At 34.4% G+C, this 26801-nt stretch overlaps 1 protein-coding gene across 5 annotated transcripts in view; it reads left to right on the top strand.

Moving 5' to 3' along the window:
- SORCS1 (sortilin related VPS10 domain containing receptor 1) overlaps window positions 1-26801 on the top strand; it is a 656026-nt gene that overhangs the window by 44383 nt on the left and 584842 nt on the right. The gene's annotated exons all lie outside the window — the stretch shown is intronic.

The following is a 26801-nucleotide window of genomic DNA, read 5'->3' as shown; positions in this document are numbered from 1 at the left end:
ACATGTGGTGGGAACTTATAGTGCTGCAGCCTCCTGAAACACTAGAGAATCTCATGCATGAATAATGCAAATAATCTCATAACGGTGCTAAGATTTAGAAGAGAAATGCAGTGATTATACGAAACTTAATACTTATTTTCTTTTGAATACATTTTCCATAAGAAAGATTTAAAGCCCCCTTTTTGGCTATTTAAATTCAATTCACTAATATATGGTGCATTTACTATATATGATTAAACTCTGCTTAGCCCTACATTTACAGTACATTTACATTTACATTTTACACAAAGATATATTTATAAAGATTTATATGAGTAAAGTGTGATTCCAAAGCAACTTTGTTTTCCTTTCAAATTTTCCACCATATTGTAAAATCCTTATTTTAGGTGCAGATAACTGAAAGCCACAGATTTTAATTAATGGCTCAAAACATATATCTCAAAAGCTAGAATTAGGGTTTTGAAGATCAATTTGATTTTCATCATCTCCTTTATAATTTTCACAGAGGGGACAGAGTGGTGGCTCAGTGGTAAGACGTTTGCCTTGCACATGGCTGACATAGGACAAAGTGTGGTTCAATATCCTGGCATCCCATATGGTCCCCTGAGCCAGGAGCGAATATCTGAGAGCAGAGCCAGGAGTAGCCCCTGGGCATCACTGGGTTTGGCCTAAAAACCAAACCAAACTAAACCAAACCAAACAAAAAAATTCCACAGGGATTCATATTGTCTTTGCGAACGGTACTGATCTCTTCTCTATTGTCCTTTACTACAAACTACTCCAATACATTCTTATACTGGGGCCCAGTTTCATGTAAGTACTGTTGGATGACAGAATAGTAAGTGATCGTCTCTAGACAGAGTAGGAGGAAATCCCTGGTAATTTTTGTTGGTAACGTAAAGTGTAAATTTTATGAGTTTTAATGGGGTAAAGAGGTGGTGCAGGAGATGAGGCCCTTCCCTTGATGTGTTTCTAATCTCATTTCCATGCCTGTCAGCACATTATGTTTATTTAATCACCATCAGGAGTGATCCAAGACACAGAATATGGATGATCCCTGAACATCCTTGAATATGGTCTCCCAATTCTCAATAAAACAAAAATTTTATTAAAATTACAGTTATTTCCTTATTGAATGAATTATGCTCACATAGTTTATCTTTTGATGTTTTACACTTGATTCCCAATTTATCCTTTACTACTGTCAGAGTGAAAATTTATAAAAAAATTTTTTCCAGGGCTAATAATTTTCATTATTTTTAGTGATAGTAATGGACACTGCAGCCTATAGGTCCTTCCTGATAATTCCCTGCCATTCTGCAACCCTTTCATACATAGAGGGAATGAGCATCTGAGTACATTATCTGTGTTTGTTTGCAAGAAGAAAACAGCTGAAGACTACTTAGCAATAAGAAAAAATGAAATCATACAATTTTCACTTATGTGGATATGTCTGTAGGGTTTACCTGCTAAGTGAGGCTAGTCAGGAGAGGGTCAGATACAAAATGATCTCCCTCATTTGTGGCATAAAAAACAACCAAAATTGAAAAGCAACATAAACTGTGAATTTGTTTTTAACAGAAAGCATCTCACTCTAGGGGAAAGAAGGATAGGATGGTGCACAGGAACATGATGGAAATTGTGCACTGGAATATTTTTTGCATGAAATTCTGCCATTATCAATATTCTCACCACCAGTGCCTAACATAAAGTAAAAAACAGCAGAAGAAACATCTTAAACTGTAATGGAAATCTGGAATTCATTTAAGTTCTTCCTTTCTAGGATGTGACTAGATGCTAGTTTGGTTTTCAATTTCTTGTGCTCTAATTATTAGAGATTTTTCAAAAGTCGTGATTTCATTCAAGTGCCAAAAGGCATGAAAGAGACACAAAGAGAAGCATGTGAGGAACGCAGCAGGCATGAGTTAGTCTTCCCACAAAGCTCTTCCGCCCGTCGCATTTCCTGAGTCCTTTCAAGATGCTTTTTATTCCTGACAAGGGAAAAACAAAACTAAATTGCTCTAAGTCTCTTCCCAAAGTGTCACTGTGTTTCCAAAGCAAAAAGAAAGCTGCTGCGTGTGCTGAGGTAAGCTGTGCAAGAAGACATCTTTCAGATTTTACTCTGAAAATACATGCGGGAAGGGGTGGGTGGGTGGGATAAGAAATAATGCAGAAGTATGGTTACACACATTGAATAACAATGGGCTGCTGAAGACAGTAATCGGAGTGAATCTTGTTAATGCTTTAACAAACAGACAATAATCACAATCAGCACATTGATTCTTTGAATGTAGGCAGCCACGGAAATACTGCTTAATATAGTATGTTGATTTTCATATTAAAGTAGGCCAAACTCTCTCTGTTTACAATATTAATTTGCTTAGCAAGCCCTTTATTTCATTGACAGTAAGGAGATAATCTTCAGCCCAGCTGTGACTAAATTCTCAATCAAGCAACAAGTATTTCTTGTCTGTCTCTGTACTAAAGAATGCTAGTCACTGTGGTGGATACATAATATAAATCATACATAATAACCAGTTCTTAAAGAGATTGAGTATGCAGCTAAGGATTCTGTGTTAACTACTTAAAAATTAAATGCTACCTGTGGAAATCAACATGCATAGTATAGGAATTGAAAGCAAAGAGGAGGGTGCAGTCATTGTGGAAATAAGTAGAGTTTTCACTAGATGTATAGGAGTAGGTAGGTTTGGATTGAAAATTCTTTAAAGGAATAATGTCTTGGATAGATGCATAAATAATGGGATTTACTGGAATTTATAGAAACTTGACTGTAATAAGAGGTACAGTTAGGCGGGGTAGAAATACTGAATGAGAAAAAGGAGGGGAAAGGTAGAGGAAAGGGTAGGAGACGGGAGGAAAGAAGACAAACTGACCCATATTGGAAATGTTAATAGTAGATAAATTATCATAAATTCCAATTCAGTGAAGTCTGAGACATTAAATTTATGATTTTTTTTATTGTGGGTGGTGTCCTACCAAACTGCTGTCAAGGTGTCTTGGGGCTATTCAAGGCAATTCTTGAACAAGTAAGCCAGAATCTTCAACTCCAGGGCTTGAGTGTATATAGTACAGCCATACTGCCACCATGGTAACAACTGGAGTTTTCAAGGGTCACAAACAGAAATTTGGGATCAAATCAGGGCTCAGATACAGTCAATTCATATGCCTTGACCCCTATAATAGCTCTATAGTCTCTGAATTTAAATTGTATGGCTTTATTTTACATGCTAGAAGGAGGCTGGAGATAGCAAGAAAAAGGGATGGAAGTGTAGGGATTACCTAATCTGTAACTATGCTTCAGTGGCTGGTATGTAAATGACTGGGGACAGCAACTTTATTCAGAACCAGTTATCATGGAGTGTCTTGGTATAACATAGACTTTATACAGAATCATTAATTATAAAGGAAAAACAATGAGGCTGTTCCTTGAAGCATTATAAGATACCATAAAGAAATTTGAGTCACTTCTAGGAACAGAAGGTCATGAGAAGTTTCTGCATTTGGTAGATCAATTATAAGAAAGGGAGGAAATTTTTGAGAAAATGTAATAGGGTCAATAGCATCAAGTGGAAATAAACCCTGGGCTATTTCATTAAGCAGCCCAGGTAAAGAGAGCATGCCAATAAAATGACTGTATCAAAATTAGTGGGGAGACATAAAAATAAAAACAATTAAATAAACAAAACCCAACAACACTAAGATGCAAGGCTTTCCACCCGTTGCATGTTATTGACAATAAGGAAGTGTTGCAAAATAAGTTTAGCTTTTACCAATTCCCATATCTAGGAACCTATTATTGACAAATGTAAGGAAACAGAAGGTAAAACAGTAATATGGTTCAGGTGAGGAAATGAATGGGGAATGATTGTTTTTTGTAATGGATCCAGAGTTTCTGTTGGGACAATCATATTCTGATCATGGGCAGTAGGGATGTAATTGAAGCACTGTGACTGTACCTTCTTGTAACATTGAGTTGCATGTTTGAAAATGGTTAAGAGGGTAAGTTTTATCATTTCTTTGTTTTAGTGTACACACACACACACACACACACACACACATACACACATAAATACCATATAGTCCTTCCAGATTTAGCAAAATGATTACCTGTTAAGAAAATATTTTGGATACAAGTTAATCAGGACATCTGTTGATCTCCAAATTATTCTAAAAGTTGATATCAGTTTCCATGTCTTAGAATCACTTTATTTCTGTGCTTCTGTTATCACCTTTGTGTTGTCTAGAAGCACTATCCTGAGTTACAAAGCTACCAATGTGATAGTGAATGAACTTTGGAAATCTAAAATGTTCCCAGTTTTGGTTCCTCTAATTAGGTTTTAGAAAGTTTTTAATTAGTTTAAATATTATTAACATCTTAAAGTCATCTCAATTTTGCTACTTCTTTGATAGTATTTTTTTTAAAGTATCAAACTCGATTTTAAAAGATGTTCTTTATTTTGCTTTCAAGGCATGACTACATAGTGCCAGATATTTATTTTTGCAAATAAAAGCAACCACTAGATGAAACATCCCATTTATTGTGAGGAGGGGAATAATTCTCAGTAGTGCTCAAAATTTGCTCCTGGTTTTGTGCAGTGGGATTATTTATGGTGGGGGCTCCGGGGACAATATATTGTGTCTCTTGGAGACTGAATCAGCATAGGCTGCATGCAAGGCAAGATCCTTATCTGCAGCACTATTTTTCTGGTCAAGCCCAATATTTGGGGAATTGTTTTCTGTGTCTCTAAATGTACTTTGGGGATTAAACTTAGACATAGATAACATTTAATCAAATCTTCAGTAATTCTGGGGGATGGAATTACCTCTGCAATGCAGAGCAGCATAATTTATTTCCAATAAATAAACTGACAATGGCACCCACAGAAACTCCCACTTTCGCAAGGCAAAGCCTTTGTGAACTTTAGAAAATGATCAATGACTGCTCATGTAGAACCCAACAATAGCAATATTCTAGTGACAGGGAAATTGAAATCAATAAAGAAAAGAGATTTCAGCCAAGGCATCAAAGTTGTTTTATGGGGCAGTGAGAATGGAGAAATAGAACAGGTGGAAAGAGTCTTAAAGACATTCCTTTGAAAGCCGTCTTCAATGAAGCCTCTTGAATGTAAGATAAGTTGATGTTCCTCTTTTCAAATTAGATGGAAATTAGAAAGTGTGAATAAAATATTACAACTGTGCTCAGGTGAAGCATTTTCCTAATTAGTAAGTTAATCCATGTCTACCTGGTTCATCCTTAATGAAAAAAAAATAGCATTGCTTTATTGTTCAGGCTCCTGTGGAGTTTTAAGAACAACAAAGTTATTTGCACATTCTTTTCCTCCCTCCTTTTTATGCCAGTGAGCAATTGAGCCCAATCATTGTGTTTCTTTCAATGCTGAAGAGACTGGCAGCTCTTGCTTGAGCCTGTCTGATTTATTCCATGTTCTTTCGTCCCACAGCAACTAAATTCTAGTTAAATTTATTTTTGAACAAAGGTAGTCAGTCTCTGAGAAACTCTCTTTTAAATGAATGACAGCAGACAGTTCCAAGACCATTCATTTGCTTATATCTATTTGCTGTATCTAGACAGCTATTATCATGCATGTGGTACTTTGGAACAATTTTACCCAGTCTGCTGTCAGTAGCAACCAGCTGAAGAAGCCTTCTCTAACTGGACTTGTGCTTGGCATCTTCAATCAGAGCAGAAAGTTTCTGAATTGCTTTGGTATTTGCACAAGTTCATGCTGGGAGATGAGTTGGGAAAAAGCATCTTTTTTTGCAAATAATTCATTAGTTAAAAGTGCTTTATTTGTATAGGTTGTGTTTACCAGCAACATCTCATTAACTATATTTGCAGAAATGTTAATTATTTCTCTCTAAAATTTAGTTACCAGAAGAAACATACTGCTCAGATGCAGAACCTAAGAAAGTAAGGGACAGGAAAGAGAAATACCAGAAAATATTTATCAATTAAAGACATGTATCAGCAATAGAATTCAAGGAGATTATATGAGGAAGTACATATCTCATACATAAGTTATATTAGAGTTAATGAAATCCCAGCCATATAAATATGTCCTGGAAAAATAGGGTTGACATTTTGGTAACCTAAGGAATGATTTTTTTGTTTCTGTTTGCCTGCTTGTTTGTTGTTGGTATTTAATTTATATGTACTTTTTCATTAAATTTAATCTAGACAAGGTACTCTAGTCTTGCAATTTCTACTTTATAGAAGACAAAATTGAGGGTCAGTGGGGTTTAAGGACATGTCAAAAGCTATATGGTGAATTACATGCTCACTAGTTAGATGATTCCAAACTACACCCACTTTGTCTTTCTTTTTGTCCATGCCAAGTTTACTTTTGCTTTATACAGACTTTGCTAATTGTGCTAGAAGTGACCTTAAGGGCTGCCCCATATCCTGTTCTTTCAAAGGATACTTGTGATTATTATTTCTTTTGTGTAAATTCTTTCTCATCTGTGGTATACTGTAATTTGTTTATATTCATATGAAAGAAAGGATTAGCACTTTTCAACAGAAATATGTGTTGTGGAATTTGTTTCATGCCTACAATTGTTTGTATTATCTTATGCTTAAAACAGTTAGCTCTTAAAATGGAAGAAGTATTGAAATGTAAGTTACATATTTAGAAAATTTTGAATTCTGGTCACTTTCATGACAATATTTCAGAAGGATTTTTTATTGAATTATTGAAACAGCTTGGAGACACTAATAATTTCCTGAACAATGAGAGACAAGGTTCTAAGATGAGACGTTTTTGTTTCACAGTCACATAGTTGATTAGGGGTGGAGTGGTGTAAAGTTTAATTCCTGTTCTGCCTGACTTCAAAACTTGTTTTCATACTCATATCCACCCAAAAACCTGCTACTATGAGAGAGAATGCTATTAGAGGTGGCTTTGAAAAATATTATATGGAAAGGATGAGTTTGAGCTTGAGGGCAGAGTATGAAAGTACCCTACATGAGCTGAAAAAATCAGACAGGCAAACTAGTGCATATACAAGATGTGATTAGTTTGTCCTTTTTAGTTCCCTTGCTATCTTCAAAAAAGAATGAATCCATTTCCTGCTATCACAACAACTAACTAGACACTAAGCAAGGTGATTTCTTGTAGGAGAAATGCACACAAAGGACACATGGATATCTAAGACAATGAACTCAAAAATACACTAGTAAAGTACAAATGCCTAAAAACATGCCTCCTAGTGGCAGACTGTGTGGAGTTTTTGAGTCTGTAAAAACTCAAGCAGTTATATCTGGGAGAATTTGAAATTTAATTATAGCACAAAAAGCAATGAAACCTTGCATTCAATTGAAAATGTTCCACCAGTGTAAGAAAAAAAAAATGACCCAAATGTCAACATAGAATCTGCACTATTTAAGCTTTCCTATTTGACAAAGTGTGTGTGACTTCTTATCAACAAGCTTCCTTGAAAAAGCCAGTGTACCGTGGGCCTATTTTACAATTATGCATCTTCACTGAATAATCATCCTGTCCCAAATAAGATTGAAGTTGGCATCTCATTTGCTGCTGAAGCCACCAAAGATCTGTAAATCATCTTAACCACTGCTGGACTCCAGTGAGAGGGTGTGGGAAAGGAAGGCTACTTGCCCCTGGCACTAAATTGTGCTCTGTTCCTTCACTGTTGCTATTTATGGCCAGCAGAGTGCTTACAAGTATTCTCCCAATTTGCTCATTAGTTCCTAACAAATCTTTTCGACTCGTTTTTGTTCTGTCATGAACAGACTGTGTCTCTTATGCTTGGAATTGATTCATTAATACAATTATGTTGAGGTCACAGATCCATCCTCATAACTGGGATGCAGGGAAATGCCCACAATTAGAGGATATAAAAATCACATTAATCAAAAGAAGTGCCCTGGCAGTGAACAGAACTGTTGTCTGCCCTCTCCTTGGTGTTTCCTAATGAGGCTACAGACTCAGAGACCAGCTCTTCACGGACATGCAAGGAAAAGGGTCACAGAGATTTCTGACTTCATCTCAAAGGCTGAAAGTGGTTTAGATCAAATTAGTTAGATGTGAAAGATCACAGGAGTTATTTTATTTTAAAGGTTAACAGGAGAGCATATTATTTTTGTTTCTCATAAAATTTGATTACAGTCTAGAATAAAGAATGTTAATGAAGTGGACACCTGTCTAAGCTTTTGGTTTGTTTGTGAAGTATACTCTTCTAAATGGTAAAGAAAATGTATTGTGTTTTCTACAAGTCCTAGAAGGCCTTCCTGTTTTATTTAATTGCAGCATTTAAATGTAGATGCAAGCATTGAACGGAATGTTACTTGTCTTCATTTTAGACACGAGTATGGTACTCTGTTAGTTCTATTGGAGGACTTAGGTGAGCTTGAAATGAGAAGGAATTCTCTGATTCAGGGGACTCTTCCAAATCAAAGAAGCAAAGAAAAAGGGACAGTAGGTAAAAACGAGGATAATAAAGTCAGGCAGATAAATGTGACCTTAAATAGGTATTTAATCAGATTGAATCATGTTTAATCATGCGTTGTAAACATTTGCCGACATGTTAGTTTATTGGCATATCACCGTAGGGATGAAGGAAGGGAGAACATTCCAATTTAGAAGCATTGGTAGCTTTTCTTTTGGGACCCAGAGCATTTCCCATAATGATGGTTTAATACAATCTTGGTCAATTACCTTGCTGTGAGAGCTATGGATGTGTGCCACCTTGCTGGAAATGTTAAAATCCCATTAAACTTCAGTTATTAGTAGCAGAAGAAAAAAATACCCTGAATTATTCAATTAAGACACAGTGACCAGATGTCTGTGGCACTGAATTAGTTTTTCTGCTATGGCCGAGAAATACTGATTTTGTAATTAGCTAACAGCCTATTTTTCTCCCTATCCACTATTATTATTAGCTTTCCCAGCCACCCTGATTGCCAAATTTTTCAGAGATTTAGTCAATTACCAAACATATTAGGTAGGTTATTCTGTATAAAAATGTAATGCTACCTGCTGAAAGAAATTGTGTCTGAAACTGAGTATCTCCTTTAATCCGTGGCCCTTTTCTTTTTTCTTTTATTTTTTTGTTTTGTTTTGTTTTGTTTTAGTTTTAGTTTTTCTAGTAATGTAAGCCATTGGCCAAGTTTCAGATATGGCCTCCTGCAATGAGGGAATTCAATGAAACATTCTGACTTGTGTGCAGGGCATATTTGTGCATAGCTTACTAGCAAGTTCTGTAAAACAATTATGGATATTTTCATCATTTTGCAAAATATGCTACAGCTGCATTTTTTTTGAATGACAAAGGGAGAAGATTACTTCCAAAAGAACATTCCAAAGAGTTCTTTGTGGTTCAACTTTACTTACATTCAGTTGATGTATATAATTAAAAGCACCTGTTGTTTTTCTCCATTCAATAAATTGAAGGCAGGGTAATACATTATATCTAGTAATGATATAAAAATTGGGGAAGTGGCCCTGTAGATACCAGAAAAAAAACACATCAAAGAAAGGAAAAACATACAAATACAAATCATGCTTCTGCAAATAATAATCAATTTTTCCTTTAATAGTTTCATATTGAATCACTTATCTTTGAGTGTGTCTGTGTGCCCCTTATCTATTAATGTTAGATGATATCTAGCTTGATTTTTGTTGTGTTGGGCACTTTATGGGGTTAAGATAAATGCATATCTGGTTAGCCATTAGTTGACAGTTAATAAATATTGCATTGATACTAGAGCAATCTTATTTTATAAACTCAAGAAAATCTCCATATCAGTTTGTGTTATTATGAAAATAAGATGCATAAAAGCCATTACAAAAGGTGAAATGATTCTGGTTAGTCTTCAGTTGATACCATCATAAAAATTTGTGATAAAATTGTTTCAATATGAAAGGTACCACATATTCTCTAATCTTTACACATTAATGATCAAACCAATTTGGAAAAATTTCAATGTCTTTCTAGAAGATACAAAAGAGGCAGTTTGTCTCAAGACAGATGAGATAAATGGCTATTTATAAGAGTTTACCTTTTATTATTGGTTTGGTTTTTGGGTCACACCCAACGTTGCTCAGTGCTTAGTCCTGTTTCTATGCTCATGGATTACTCCTAATTGTGGTTCAAAAGACCAGATGAGGTACCAGGGATTGAAACCAAGTTGGCATTGTGCAAGGCAAATACCCTATACTATTGCTCTGGTCCAGGAGATTTCACCTCTTACAGTTGCATTTTATTGACCAAAAGGCTGACAGATACCTTAATTAGGTTGCCTATAATGGGAGAATTAAAAAAAGCACAGGATATTCCTATATATTCTGTCTCTATATGTACTATGTTGAATGTTTAGTTTTCCTCCAATTGAAAATATAGGGGTAGGTAATTCTAGCATAATTTCTCAAATTGATGGTTTACTCACTGCCCTGCCATAATATTCCTCTTTTTATTTGCACCTCCTATCCTTAATAACCACACTAATGCTGAGATACAAATTGCTTCTCAGTTCCAAGGAAAATGGATAAGGAATATTTGTCTTTCTTTTCATTTTCTGTGGTCAGTTATGGCACTCTGAACTAGTTAAATAGTTACCAGTTTGGGCAAGTAATTAAAATTTGAAATCTAATCAGCCTTAAATTTGCTGTATATCATTATTTGAAAGGTTTTCCATTACTCACTGAGCCTACCATTATAACATTCAACACAAACTTTTAGAGGGAATGAAATTTAAATAGGTTTAATTTTCCCCACTGTGTGCATGGCTAAAATTGAGAGCTTTCCTTTGGGAACAAGCAATGCATAAGGATGTCTGCTGTGTACATCTCTTTTAAAGGGGACTCAACAAATATAATAACCTCCAAAGATTTCCTAAAGCACCTAAGATAGGTTTTATATACTTCATCACTTAATTCTATTACATTAATACACAGCTTTCAGCATTGTCTCCATTTTACAGATGGAGAAGCTCAAGTTTAAAAATGGTTAGGTCTGACCTCACTAGCCTAGAAAGTACACAGTACACACTTATACATTTTTACCGTCTACAGGGATCCCAGATTTTTACCCTAAGTAGTATTTTATATGTCAAAGAATATGCTAATAAAATTAAACATTTTAAAATCATTCACTGATAATATACTACTCTACTAAGGTTCTAGTATTTAATCTTGACATGACAATTAAATATATGGTTTTTATTGAATGGCTCATGTGCTAGATTATGGGTCAATGAAAGGGTAAAGAAAATGAGTTCAGAAAGTTTTGTATTCCCTAGTGCAGATATTTTGCCTTGTGAGTTTTCCATCTATTCACTTCAAGTTCCTCTAGTTCAACCATTTTTCCATAACTAACATTCAAATACTTTCAGACCATTTTTATTTCCGTTTTGCTGTTTGTTGTACCGTAATCAACCATATTGTTTGATTCCATATACACATTATTTCATCCAATCTAACCATTCAGCATCATTTTTTGAGTAAAATTGTGAAACAAAAAACAATTATTTCATTTTATTGGGGAAAGGAAGTTTCATTTTTAAACGGTTCCATGTACTCATTGACAAATTGGGAATTGCTTTGTCGTATTTGGGTCTCATTTGTTTGCTTGTTTTTATATTTTGGGGGGAACTTGCCAATACCTAGTAAGTTTGAGAAGCTAAAAAAAAGTTAAAGAGAGAGAAATTATAGTTGGAAGAGAATATACTTCATTCCCTTTCAAGTAAGCAAAGCTATCCTTGGAAAAAGCTGTAGAACTGAACAGAAGGGACTTGTCAAAATGACTGATGTTGTTTGTGCACCTCTAACAATGTCTACAATGACATCAACAGCATTGAGGATTTACTTATCATTATTGTAACTTGAGTTTTCTTTCCTGCCTGCTCCTCTTTATACCCAATTCATAGCTTATCTCCAGCTGCAAATTCAGACTATAAGACAAGTGCTAAATTGGTGACATTCCACTGTGGAACACAATTTCATTCTTTTTTTCCCAGCTTATAAAAAAGATGATAGACATCTTTTAATGACACTGAGATTTTTCTGAAGTTGCCATCTTACTACAGTGATTGAAAATTCACCTACACATTATTTTATTCAACAGAAATAGCTTCTCTAGCTATTCATTTATGAATCATTTAAAATTAAGCTCTTAAATTCTTTTCTTCTTTAGTTCTATACACACACACATACACATACCAGTCCCATGCCCTATTTCTATCTATAAGTAAGTAGCTTCTTAGTTTTTTTTTTTTTCTATCTATAAGTAAGTAGCATTCCAGGTTTATTGATCACAGAAGAACTCTGACATTAGAGCAGAACTCCTGCTACTTTTTGCTCAGCAGTTCTCTTTCTCAATGGAAAATAAAATAAAAGAAATGGAAAACAGACATCTGATGGTTTCACCTAAAGGTAAAAAAAGAATACATGGAAGAAGTGTTAGGGTTGACTAAGGTTAGAAGAAGCAGGCACTTGTTTGTATTGAGTTTAGGAGTGAGAAGAAAGAAATCCAAATATGAATGTAATTTGAAAAGGTATATTTCTTTATGAGGTGGCTTTGTTGCCCTGTAGAATAAGACCATCGTTCTCCATAGCAATTATGCCATAACACTCAAGTGCATGTCCACATTCAAGACTAGTCTAGTGGACAAGACTAGTGGCTCCACCTCTCCTATTAGGGCTTCTATACTCAATGGCTAATTCCTGGATATAGAAGTGTTGACTGTGTTCCATTTCTCCAGGTAATACTTGGGCATTTTCTGTTGTAAAATAACCAAGAAAATCTATGTACTCAAATCACCATTGTACTTTTCTTTTTATAGCCAATATATTTATATGTGTGAGGGTGCATATAAAAGAAAGAAATGGGCTTTTAATTTATTTGAGGGTGGCTGGGCCATATCTGAGGTACTCAAGACTTACTTTTGGTGCTCTATTCAGAAATCATACCTGGTGCTGCTTGGGAATCATGTGCAGTGTCTGGATTGAACCATGTCAGCTATTTTCAAAAGAAGCATCTTAACCTTGCACTACTTCTCCAACTACAAGATAAAATATTCAATATTTTTTTTGGTTTATTTAAAACTATTTTCTGAGAGGCCGGAGAAGTGGTGCAGTGGTAGGGCATTTGCCTTGCACACAGCTGACCTATGATAGATCATAGTTTGATTCCCCCGGCGTCCCATATGTTCCCCAAGCCAGGAGTGATTTCTGAGTGCATAGCCAGGAGTAACTCCTGAGCATCAACAGGTGTGGCCCCCCAAAAATAAGACAACAACAAAAAATAAAACTATTTTTTGAAAATTTTGACTTTTCGTTAAATGATATTTCTTGGACAGCTGACAAGAGTATCCTATGACTAGAGAGAAAAATGGTCTTTTGCAATGTGATCAAAGTACAGTTTAGCCATTTATTAATTATGTTCTGCTTTGGTCTTAATGCTGTGGTAACAGAATTCATATTGGCTTCTCAATTGTGTTTAAACAAATGAAAAGCACAAAGAGACCATCCCACACTTAATCATTCTTTGAATTTTGAGTAATATCTAATTCTTGGAGGGAAAATAGAATGAATGGTCACTTTGGTCATTTAATTTTTTATTTTGACCATTTATTTTATTTTTTACTATCTATGTGTTTTATAAATCTTCTCAATATTCCACACCTTTCTATTTAAAAATAGCTCCAAAGAGAGAGTTAAAGCCATTAAGTTTTATTGAGATTTTCTACTAGTTGCAAGACACACTGATGAAACATTGCATTGTCATCGTACAGTGATTCTGAAAAATAGGTGTATTGTTCTTGGTGTTAAGAGGAAATTGAAGCACAAAGAAATTAAGTAAGCAACCTGTATGCAATTATACACATTATGGTAAATGGTGCATTTAATTTTAAATTTATGTATCCCTAAGATGTATGTTACTTTCAATATGTCTCCTTCCCTCCAAACTTAAACTTCAAAGGGGTAAATACTTCGCTATTTATCTTCTTTTCTCGTTTCACACCCAAGACAACGCTCTCTTTCCTTCAGCTGCTGTTTCTCCACAGAAAGAATGCTCGCTGCCTTTTGCACTTGAGACTTGAAATATGGAACTAGGATTTTCTCATTGTGGTCTTCCCTACGAGGGACATCATATAAGAAGGGATGTTCTATGGAAATTAAATGGGTTTTCTGAACGTGGTTAGCCAGCTTTCCGCATTTTCAGTTGTAGCAATTTGGTGCCAGTGATGCATGGCTGGTTTAAGCAATCGTGCTCTGCCTCTCAAGTTAGTCATCTCTGGTTTCAAGGAAGGAATCCTCCCTTAGAGAAATAACAGGTGGGAGTTATGTATTAGGTTATCTTGTGCATTATGAGATTGCTTACTGCTGTGAATTTGCTGGGTCTTTGCTTTATCCGTATTTCAAGTGACCCATGTTATAAGTCTTTGGTCTCTTTCTATAAACTAATAAGTATCACTGTTACAATTTTCTTGGTATGAATCTTTTCTTATTTTGAATCTGCCAGTCTCAATCAGACTCACCATCGACAATAGGATAGTATAGTAATATGTAATCATCTTTTCTAGGCACTTGGCAACAGTCAGGTAACCTTCTTTTTCTTTTTCTAGTTTGATTTGTATGTGCTTATTCATTCAACAATACAAATTAAGTGCTTGGAGTGTGTGTCACAATCTAAAGGACATGCTATGACTTAATAAGTTATATATGATGATGCAGGTAAGTTACATCAAAGAATAACTTCTAATTATTTATGACAATAGATACGTTTTCTTGCAAATATGTCAATTAATAGCAATTATAATATAGAAAGTTCTGAGGAAAAATGGCTAGATCAAAATTTTGAGAATTTTTCTAGGCAATGTTTTGTACACTAAAAATCCAGATTAAAAAATAATGTGAGAGACAATAAAAGGTTCTTTCTACTAAGGAAATAGTATGTTGGGTCAGTGGTTATGGTCAGTTTTTTTTATAACTTAACAATTTTATTTATTTTAACTCTTTGAGTATTTTTATTCTCACCACTGAATTTTCTAGGTAATCAAAGTATATTTAATCTGGCATGAAATTATTTTACATTTGTGTTACAAATCTAATTGATTAATTCTCAGTAAATATAAATTCCACAGTTTACCTATGGAGAATAACAATTTTATAGTTATACCAACTAGCTTTATAATAACTAAGATACTATGATCAACTAGAAGAATTTAGTAGTAACTCTACTTTTAATTAGTAATAGAAAAAATATATATTTGTTTCTTTGTTTTGGGTCTTACCCAAAAACAGTACTCAGGGTTACTCGCTCTTCATTCAGAAATCACTCCTGGCAGGCTCAGGGGACCATACGGGTTGCTGGGGATCGAATCTGGGTCCATCCCGAGGTCGCCTCATGCAAGCAAGGCAAATACTTTACTGCTCTGCTATTGCTTTGGCCTCAGTAATAAAAATATTTTAAGAGGCTTTCTAGAATTAAAGAAAATATTTTGGCCATTGATTTATTTGGAGTCCTTAATTTGATTGCCCAATATCACAAATTAGGCACAATGGTTTCTATCTTACTAATAAAACAATTGTAAAGAGTATAAAAACATTAAGATGTATCTGAGTCCAAAACACATTTCTTTAAGGATTAAGTTGGCTACCTTCTATTTACTCTTGAAATACAAACTTATTTAACCTGCAATGATTTTTTCTTATATTTTAGTAAAGTAAAACAGTTTTTTTTTTTAATGAAATTTAGAGATGAATGGGGAGAGTAAAACAGATACATGCTCAAGAGAGAACAGGACCTTCTCCAAATGGCATGGGAGGTGTCCTAATATTTAAACACAAATAGTTGTGTTTAAATCCTTGTTGTGTTTTAACCCTTGCTGTATTTGGGTTCAATATAATTATTTTTTATTGATCTCTAAATCCGTTCTACTACTTTGACAGAACTATGAAACTTTCTCAAAATCTGATAGACCTTTCATATTTTTAGTTCTCTTTTTACTTTCTGCATCAGCTGATTAGACTCTGATGGCTATTTTATCTTACTGGCCTTTTGTTACATTTCATTAGGGTATGACACCAGAGTAGCTTAACTGATGTTGGCATGACACACAACAACAAATAATCCAAAATCTAAAACAGGAGGGCTGGTGAGATAGTACAGGAAGTAATGTATGTGTCTTGCAAGTAATTGACCCTGATTTGTATTCCTGTCATTGTATCTAGTCCCATTGTCAAAGGTTATACCAGAGGACAGAGCCAGAAAAAATATCTATGCATCACTGGGTGTGGAATAAATAGAAAAAATAAAATAAAGAAAAGTAAAATGGGATAGGATTGTTTCTTATTTATGCTAAACAGAATTTGGGTACTCTGCTTTGCACAGAATCCAATCACTGAATAGTCTCTTATTTATCTCTTTGCTGTCATTAAGGCTAAGAAGAAAGCTATATTGAATTATAATTAAATATACTGATCAGCATATTACACCTGTCACTCCTTGTCATTGGCTATTGTTAATTTTTAATCACATGTACCTGTGTCCAAAAATAGAGGAAAATTCAAGATTGTATTAAGTACATAGTTATGTTGACAGGAATAAAATATACTTAATATTGCAAATATTCTCAAAAATTAAAAAATAAAAGATAACAAGGGCATAAAATATGTATAGGTTTTATTTACCCAACTATACATTATTGTCATTCATTGAACTGCTTATACTTTTATATTAAATAACATCAGTCCCTCACAACTTTATAAAGAAGATAATGGTAATATTTTTAAATAAAAAAGTTAATATAAAGTAATAATTAAGTGAAGGAAAATATTAAACCAAAGAATAACTGTGTAATGAGAATATATCATTGTTAAGGTTCTAAGGTGGGTTATTTCTCAAATTAACTACAAACTTTTTTAGAAGCTAAACCCCAGATTAAATAAATGTACATAAATGAGATTTTTTTTACTGTAAAACATTGTAAAAGAGATATATCAAGCATTTAAAAATATTACAGTTAAGGGGCCAGAGTGGTAGTAGAGTGGCAGGCAGTTTGCCTTGCATACCGCTGACTCAGAATGGATGCTGGTTCCATTCCTAGCAATCCCATATGTTCCCCTAAGCCAGGAGTGATTTCTGAGCACAGAGGCAGAAGTAACCCCTGAGTGCCACCAGATATGGCCCAATACAAACAAAAAAATATTAAAGTTAAATTTATGTGTTATAATTACTTTTACTTATAACTATTTTAATTACTATTTTGATCACTATTACCTTGTATTGACACAAATATGTTCAAGACCCCCATATTATACCCCTGTGTTGTCTCCAGTCCACCTACTTCATAGCTTTTAGGAAAAACTGGAGGAAGGAAAAAATGACTCTTCAAAAATCACCTACTTTAAGATATAAGCTGTTACTTATGACTTTTTTCAATATTTAAATAAATGATCTGGGAAAAAATGTCAATTTTGGTGCTAAATAAATGTAGATGGAATAGGAGATTTTCATGTCTTGTTTGATCAAAGTAGTACTTAATGCTCATTTATCTATTATAGATAGTCTACAAACACTTATTGAGTTTACTGTATGTAGTCAATGTACTAGATTTAAGAAATACTTAGAATAGATGCTCTGTATTGCTGAATCAATTGATTTATTGCTTGATTACAATTTGGTGAAAAGCTTTCTCTCATCAAATCTGCTATGATAGTTGAGTTTGTCTAGCTTAAAAATTGCTTAAAAATGAAAGTAATTTTTTTTTAATTTGTGTTTTTTCAATGAGCACAGCAACAGAAAAGACTATTTGGTGAGAGATGCTAATTTCTCATTTTCAGCAGCCAATTTCAAAGGCACAGCTACCCATCTCTTGCGTTGTTTACCAATGGGGTTCAATAGAGTTCATTTATTTTGTTCCTATATTATTTATAACCTTCTGAAAATTATTTATAACCTTCTCTTTCCTCTTTATTCCATTTTTATTTGTTGCTTTAGCCAAAAAAAAAACTGAACTCCATTCCTTGCTGAGTTCTACAATCTCAAATCAACGTCAAAGGTCATTTTCTGTCAAAAAGCTTCCTTGTCTCTACAAATAGTTAATTTCAGTTACTTCAATATTCTCCCTCAGAACTCAACTCCTCCTTTAAGATTACTATGTTAAACATAATGATCAATCCAGAGTGTACTAATTCATGTTACTTAATGCCATGCTACATAATACAGAATATACATATTCATTTATTCAATTCATTAACTAAATATGTTAGTAACTGTTTTGTAATACTTAAAATTAAAAATATATGTTTATTATAAAAAATTAAAATTGCATATGTGCTCTGTACTTCTTTAACTGCTAACACTGACGTGTTTTTAGTGTTGAGATTAATCACGGCATTTTTACTGCTAAATGTGACTCCAGCTCCCTCATTGGAAAGGGGATTTCACAATTGCTGGTTCCTTATATGTTAGTTAACTATTTTTATCTACTCTGCCATTTTTTTTACAACTTAAACACACATGTAGTTCTTGAAAGTGAGAGAGCAGTAATGAGTCCCATGGGTTGAAATAAAGGACTTTTTCACAGGAGAATCAGAGGAAATTAAGTATTTTTACAAAATTCCAATTTATTTTCAAACTTTGAGATTTTTATAGAATTTCTTCTCTGGGGTAAACATTTTTTATTTTAGCTTGTAATATGCACTTTGGGAGTATGTGGCCCCATGTTCTGAATGGGGAGTGGTAGTGCCAGTTTGTGAAGAGCTCCACATTGTAAATCTCTTAGATTTCTCTTTCTCAAGCCTACATTTCAATTTGACATGACACTGAAACCTCTGGCCATACAAGATTGTCTATCTAGAAAGGACATAAGGCAGCAGAAGGAAGATATCCTAGACAAAAACCAATCATTTTTAAGAACATCAGATGCTAGAGCCTCTTCATAACCTCCCTATATAAACTGGCTTATTACCCCGGCATTGTCACTCCCTTTGGGAGGGTGGAAGGTGGCCCTGGCTAGCAGGTTTGGGTGCATGGCTGACCTGTCTTGTTTTGCTTTATTTCAATTGTGTGGTCTCATTTTTTACTCCAGATCCTAACAGGAGCATAATACTGATGGTCTTTTATACTTTCTTCCTCTGAGTTCTTCTTAAAAAATAATAGATCCATCACTCAAATCCTGATTGGACCGTTGATCCTATTCTGTTCATGCAAGTTTAAGATCTCAATATCTATTTAAAAAAAAGCACAGGTCTAAGACATGGAAAATAGCCAAAACAAGACTTTGCAAGTTTATGGACTCAATTTGTAAACTTTTCCTGACACAAATGAAAATGGGACTTTGAAAAAGGGTGGGGTCAAACAAAACATATGAGATACAAATTCAGTGCAAAATAAGATAACCTAGCAAAATTCTATTAAGTAGAATCCAAAAACACAAAAAGCTAAACTGAGAGACATTGAGCAAGACTGATTTCTGATGCATCTGAACATTTTAATAGTTATTAAGTTGCTTCACTTACTGAACTCAGTTACATGAATAATATATTTTCTTTGTTTATACTTGATTTAATTAAAGTTATGTCAATTGTGTTCAAAACAACCCAATTATTACATTATTGATTAAGACAAAAAAACATGTTTGCAATATTTTTTTAAATAGAAAAATGGTTTATCAGTTAGCCTACAATGAAATGATGGCCTGTTTAGATTTTGAGTTTGCTCTCTCCATAATCATGGCTATGACAGTAGCTACAGTTGGTTCAGAATATTTGATCTTTGAGTCAAGTACCAAGTAGCAGAGAGGGGGCATACTACGGCTAATGGATTCTTTGGGATTCCCTTCTCTGCTTCCCACTGAAATATAAAAGCCTGCACAATGCAGATGGCAAATTTCATTAATACAAACAGAAGTCCAGGCAACAGATGCTTTGGGGACTCAGGGGAAAGGAAATCTCTATATTTTTCCAACAGCAACAACTCCGATGACAAATTTCTCCCACTGAGCATATTGAACCGAGAGCAAAGACACATGTAGTTTTCAAGCCTTAGGCATGCAGTGGTATTTAAAAATAAGATGATAAAATCAGTATTTTGGGACAACAAATGCTTATGTGAAGGAAGTAGTGGTGAAAAGGAATGAGCAAGGAAATTAATTCAAGGACTTTAGGATGGCCATGACTGCTAGTATTCTATATCTACCAAAGAGAATATTAAAAACCTTAATTGGGACCACTGGCTTCCACTGTAATGAAAACCAAACCAGGCTAATAATTTATATATTGAGGGTTTGGATGGAATGGATTCATTTCTTGTTTTTAACATTGTTTTATATAATATGCAATGCAGAAATTGCTCATTACATAGCAGACCCAATCACTGCTGGTTAAATTAAGCATAATCAAAATTCCTTGATTTAAATTATTAAATCCTGTGAAAGTATAGTGATTAGAGAATTATGAATATGAACACAGTACTTTATGAACATATTTTTTGAGTTCTTTGTTTCTTTGGGGGGAAATGCCTGGGTAGTATTGTGGAAAAGAGAGAAGTATGAATATAGGCATAATAAAATAGGTAAGATAGGCAGAAAATGATTTTGCACCATTTTTGTGCTATTTTACTGAAGAGCGAAGATTGGTATCAAGCATTTGGAAAAATTTGCAGCAATTTTTGTGACTCCTCAGTATAGTTTCTATAATGCTAGTAAAATAGTGTGAACAATGATCACAGAATCTTACTGTTCACAAAATGTAAAGATTTTACATTACTTTTATTATTATTCTTTGAAATACTTGCCCCTCTAATTGTGTGTGCATTTTTAGCTCTTCAGTTGTTAGAGTAGAAAAGAGATGGGTTAGACTGGAGAAACCCAATTCCTAGCTTTGCATCTAAAAGGGAAATAAGTGCTAAGAATCCTCTGGATTTACCAGACTTTTTCTTTCTTTGTTCTTTTAGTGATGAAGTAAAACACTAATGGAATACCCACTGAGATATAGGAAAGAAATAAATCACTTTTAAAATATCTTACTTGAAGTCTCTTTTCACATGTAACTAAAATTAAAATTAAAAGTGTGAACTAATTGTGTGTCAGTTTAATGTTGTTAACTACTGTAAACCAAGTCTACTTGGGCTTGCCTGTTCCCACCACCTGTATCAAAGTCCTAACATGTTATGATTTCCTTTGTATCCCTCAAACTCAGAATTATTCTCAAAATATACACAGTGTTTTTTATAAAGGGGCCACAAGATTTTCTCCAAAAGTCTCTCAGGATTTTTCTTTTTTACATACTTTATAGTCAGAGTGTTTAAATATTTTATAAAATGATGAAGACTCAATAATAACCAGTGACTTAAATGCAATGACTAGGTTTAACCATTCATTCATTAGTAACTTATTGGGATGATGTGCATTTAATGTTACATATAATGGTAGCCTTAGGAGAAAATGGGAACTAAGGTAAAAGTATAAATTCTTCGATATAAATACGTGTCAGTAACCTAAACAATGAGCTTCTATATGACCCAGAAATTCCACTTTTGATATTGGCACTAAGGCCTCAAAACACAATTTTGAATATACCTTGTATGCCTATGCTCATTGCAATACTATTCATAATAGTCAAGATCTGGAAATAATCCAGGTGCCTAAGAAAAGATGACTGGATAAAGAAAGTGTGGCATAGCTACATAATGGTATGCTAATCAGCCATACTAAAGATGAGTCATGCAATTTGGTCTTAACGTGGATGGAACAAGGATATCATGTCTAATGTAATCTGCCAATAGAAAAATGCAGACACAGAATCATCTCTCTGTTATGTGAGATGTGCTCTGTTACACAAGAGCATAAGAGCATAAGAAGGAAGCAAAAAATGGCTAGTGGCAAACAACACTACAGTTTTAGAGTCTGTCTACAGAATGGAATTGGCAGGAAATTGGAGAGTAGGAAGAATCCTTGGCACATTGTAGAGGGAAGAGGGCACTCTGGTGATGTTTGTGGCATTGGAAAATTGTATACATGAATAGAACAGCATTGTGAATCCTGTTACCATATTAAGGGCATGATTGTGGGAGATAGAAATAAAGTTTCTTAAGAAAGAAATTTGAGAGGCCAAATAGTACAGAGTTAAGAAGTTTGCCTTGCTTATGGCCATTCCAGTTCTATCCCTGACACTATTTCAGGCTTTCTGAGCACAGAGAAAATACTGAGTACCATCACTATGTCCCAAACCACCCCTACAAAACTTTTTATGACACATAGACTCTCTCTTTCTCTCTCTCTCTCTCTCTCTCTCTCTCTCTCTCTCTCTCTCTCTCTCTCTCTCTCTTCTCTCTCTCTCTCTCTCTCTTTTTCTCTCTCTCTCTTGTGGGCATCTAAATAAGAGCTTCACATACTTGAGATATATAGCCATATTCCTGCCACTGGGACATAGTCTTTTAAGACCTAGATAAACAAAGCTTCGTCTCTAGTTCAGTGCATTTTGGAAGTACACTGTTCCAAAGCAAGAAAAATGATAACAGGTAGAGGTTATTATAAATCAAGAATTATGTATTCAATAAACTAAAGTGAGAAGGCAGGTTATACATGCATAGAAATTGCATCAGTTGAGAACTGATAGTGCATGAAGAAATTTGAAATTAACTGAAGATTGTCAGGCTTAATAATATTCAAATTATTTTACTTTAAAGAACACTGCATCAATTTTGCCAGGTAAAAACACACACATATTCATAAACATTTGGTTCATGGAAGGCTTGTTTTCTTCTAAAAACATTTTATAAAACATTCTTGTTTTTCGTTACTGATTCTCATTCAAAAATATCTGTGCATTGTTTCTCATCAGAAATAATTATTTTCATAAGGAATGGTGTTTTGGATGTTAATTTAAAAATTGCCAGATAAATTTTAATATGTGGATATTGCCTTCTTCTTTCTTCTGAATTCTCTGTAAGAGTTAGCCTAAAAGTAATATCAAGAAAGAGTAAGTGGAATCCAGTCCACTAAGCATTGAAGTCATAGGTGAGACCTAGAGCTCTCTTTTCTGAATATTGTTCAGTTTGAATACTTAAAGATGATAACTGTTCCCTACCAGTTAGGAAGATGTTAGCCAATTCAATAAAAGTTTGGCTTTCAATATCATTTTTTGTTTGTTTAAATTTTCACTACATGCTATCATCTCTAGTGTCACGAGCAAAGCTAACTTTGATTCCATTTTAATTATTTACCTCTTGTTGCAAAATGTGCTTATGTGTAACATTTATATTTGAGACTATTTGAGGTACAATACACAAAAATGTTTCTTAATAAACTCATATCCTCAACATCCTCCTTGCTGGAAGAAAGTTTTACATTACTTGGTAGTGAAGTTTCTGTCTCTTGCTAAATCTGTAACTGCTCAAGAGACAAAGATATTTCTTTACGCAAATGCTAGAGAGTTGACAATTGTTGTGAGTGAAACAACATAAAATAAACACATTAATTAAAATAAAGTCTTTCAATTTTCCTTATGACCCTTATGTTCTAAGGAAAACAGAGCAGAGACCATGTTTATTTCATTCATTATACCTACAATTACATTCACAGTGCCTACAGTAAAAAGTTTGAATTCGGGGCCGGAGTAGTGGTGCAAGCCATAAAGCGTCTGCTTTGCATGCACTAGCCTAGGACGAACTGCAGTTTGATACCATGGCATCCCATATGGTCCCCCAAGCCAGGAGCGATTTCTAATCGCATAGCCAGGAGTAACCCCTCAGCGTCACGGTGTGTGGCCCAAAAATAAAAAAAAATTGAATTCTAGTTCTATCTCTGGCTTTAGTGATTTATGTTTTATTTGTGTATATGTATATATGTATGTGTCTTATTTTAAAATAAGAATTGTAATCCATAGCTATTACATATTTATATAATTAATCCAAAAATAATATAAATGGATTACATTTAAAAATACCTGTAGTCACTCTTAAAAATGGATCTAATTGCTGTATGAGACAGGATTATCTACTTTAAAATTTTATTGAAGTACCATAATTTACAAATTTGTTCATAGTACAGGTGTTTCAGATACGCAACCTGTCCACACGAATCCCACCAACATTGTAACCCTTCCTTCACATATTCCTTAGTTTCTACTCCATTCCCCATCCCAAGCCTACCTCCCATGCAGGAACAAAATAATTTACTTTCTCATGCTTCCTACAATACACACTAAAACATAAAATTACTCTTAGGTCTTAGGCTAGTAATCCTCTTTGAGGTGTGGATCACATGTTGGCTCTTGAGAATGGATTAGGTTTAAAGGACTTATTTCACATATAGGGAAAAGTTATTCCAAATATGCTGGAAATTATAACACAAGCATTATATTCCCTCATTTCTTGTAAATGGAGATGTAGATAAGAACATATTGTTGCTCTCATAGAACTCAAAGAGAGAATAATACATTTCCTAATTGGAAATAGCTCTCTGCCATGTGATTTACACTCAGGTGACAGGTCTTTCATCTTTATAACAAGTAAAGATCACCTAACTATCATGCAGGTGAAAAAGCCCAAAATACAATATTGATCCTAGACCTTAGGGACAGTTCACCAGTCTGCATTAGAAAAACTAAACAGTTTTTTAGTATGGCAAGCAGTTTGTGAAAAAACAATGGTTGTTTCTCGGCCTTTTATTATCTGTTGAGTGGCATTCTCAATGTTCAGGAAAAAGGCCACAGGATTAAGAGCTGGGAAGGATTGACTTGAGAGGAAAGAACTAAATATGAATGAGTTGGCAAAGAAGAGTCTAATGAGAAACATCATAACCCCCTGCCAATAGTAGTTCAGCTTAAAATAAAGAGCAACTTGAATGGTAAATCAGAGAAAAACAGATAGTACTTAAAAATTGACCACTCAGGGGCTGGCAAGGTGGCGCTAGGGGTAAGGTGTCTGCCTTGTAAGCGCTAGCCAAGGAAGGACCACTGTTCGATTCCCTGGTATCCTATATGGTCCCCCCAAGCCAGGGGCAATTTCTGAGCACTTAGCCAGGATTAACCCCTGAGCATCAAACGGGTGTGGCCAAAAGCCAAAAAAAAAAAAAATTGACCTCCCAGGAGCTTACGTACCAATTGTCATCATACAACTAAGATATATCATGTTTTTTGTACCATAAAATGTATACTCCCAAAAGTACATCTTATGGAGCGAATGCTGCCTGGAGCTAAAGCCTGAGTGCCTGGGGAGAAAGCATCTAAAAACTAATTGTGTCTTATGGTCAGGTGTGTTTTACAGAGAGAAAAATACAGTAGCCTGCATAGCAAATAAATGTTGGGTTTTTTTTTTTTTTTCAAAAGTGAAAAAAGTACTGTTTCTCCCTAGTGTTGTTGGAGATGAAGTTAAAAAAAAAAAAAGAACCTTTAACTGTGTTTGACGGAAAGTCATAAGGTTCGACTTATAAGCAAAAAATATGGAGACCTCAAAACAATCAACATAGAATTCCCTTTCCTTGTTATTTAACCTAAAAACATAAATAACTAGATATATCTATCAAAAATATATATATGCATGCTAATGACCATTGCAATGCTATTCACAATAGGCAAGAACTGGAAAAAACCCAGCTAGATGAATGGATTAAAATGTTTGTGGTTTAAGCACCGAGGGAAGAGTACATGATCATGCAAGGAGTCTATAATCCCATGACAGTATACTTCAGGGATGGAGAAACCCTAGGCCAAGGAAATCCCCTCTATAATATCCCCAATAGTTACTGTGCCTATGCAGGGGGGAAAAAAAGGGCAAAAAAAGCACAAATAGTCATTTTCCACATATATATTTATTTATTGATTGTTTTTTTGATGTCCTTATTTTGGTGTAGATATTGAAGTTGATGTCTCCCCTTTATTTTATATTATTTTATTTTATCTTTCTCTTTCTTTTTGCACTTCGACATGATTTGATTTCTGAACCGAGACTATTGTGCTGTGCTTCTCTTTATTGCTATAGGCCTCACTGAATATTTAATTTGACATTTATTTTTGCATTGTTATGGTATTTCAATTACCTTTTTCATGTCCTCTCTCAAACTGAGGTTGATAGCCACTAGAAGGACTCCACCCATTTTCAGCATATTTTAATTTTTTTTCTTATTCTTTACCCCATTCTATTGCTCAAACAAAACCACATAACTCGATTTACTAGCTTAGCCTCTCAAACAGAGGAAGAAACAAGGGAGGGCACCAGGACCAAACAGATGTATGATCACTGATAGTAAGCTAGACAAAGAGGGGACCACCTACTCTAGCAGCCTGGGGGGTGATGGTGGGGGATATGGGTTGCAAAAAGGGAACAGGGAAAGGAGGAGGACAAATTTGGTGGTGGGTATTTCCCTGATTCAATGTTAATATGTACCTAAAATACTAATGTGAAAGATATGTAAGCCACTATGATCAAAATAAAAAAAAATTTGTGGTCTATATACACAATGAAATATTACTCAGCTACAATTAAAAATGAAATATTTCCTTTTGCTACAACTTTGATGGAATTGGAGGCTGTAAAATTCAGTGAAATAAATTATAAGAATATGGGAAAATTTTAGTTTATATGATTCCTATATGGTTTATAAAGAAACAAAACAAAGTAATAGGCTATTCAAATGAAAATGAAATTGGACTTTGGTTATAATAATTAAGTTAGCAAGTAGGAGGTGAGGAAAGGAGAGACAAAGTAAAATGACAAAAGAATAGTGGTGGAGTGTGTTATATTTGGTGATGGTTGGGCTGAACTATTTTTGTAGTCTCAAACTGTAAAGATTAAGA

The sequence above is a fragment of the Suncus etruscus genome, chromosome 17 (assembly GCF_024139225.1).
Source record: "Suncus etruscus isolate mSunEtr1 chromosome 17, mSunEtr1.pri.cur, whole genome shotgun sequence".
NCBI lineage: Eukaryota > Metazoa > Chordata > Mammalia > Eulipotyphla > Soricidae > Suncus > Suncus etruscus.
Note: the sequence above shows the minus strand (reverse complement) of the source record. Positions and strands in the feature narration are given on the sequence as shown.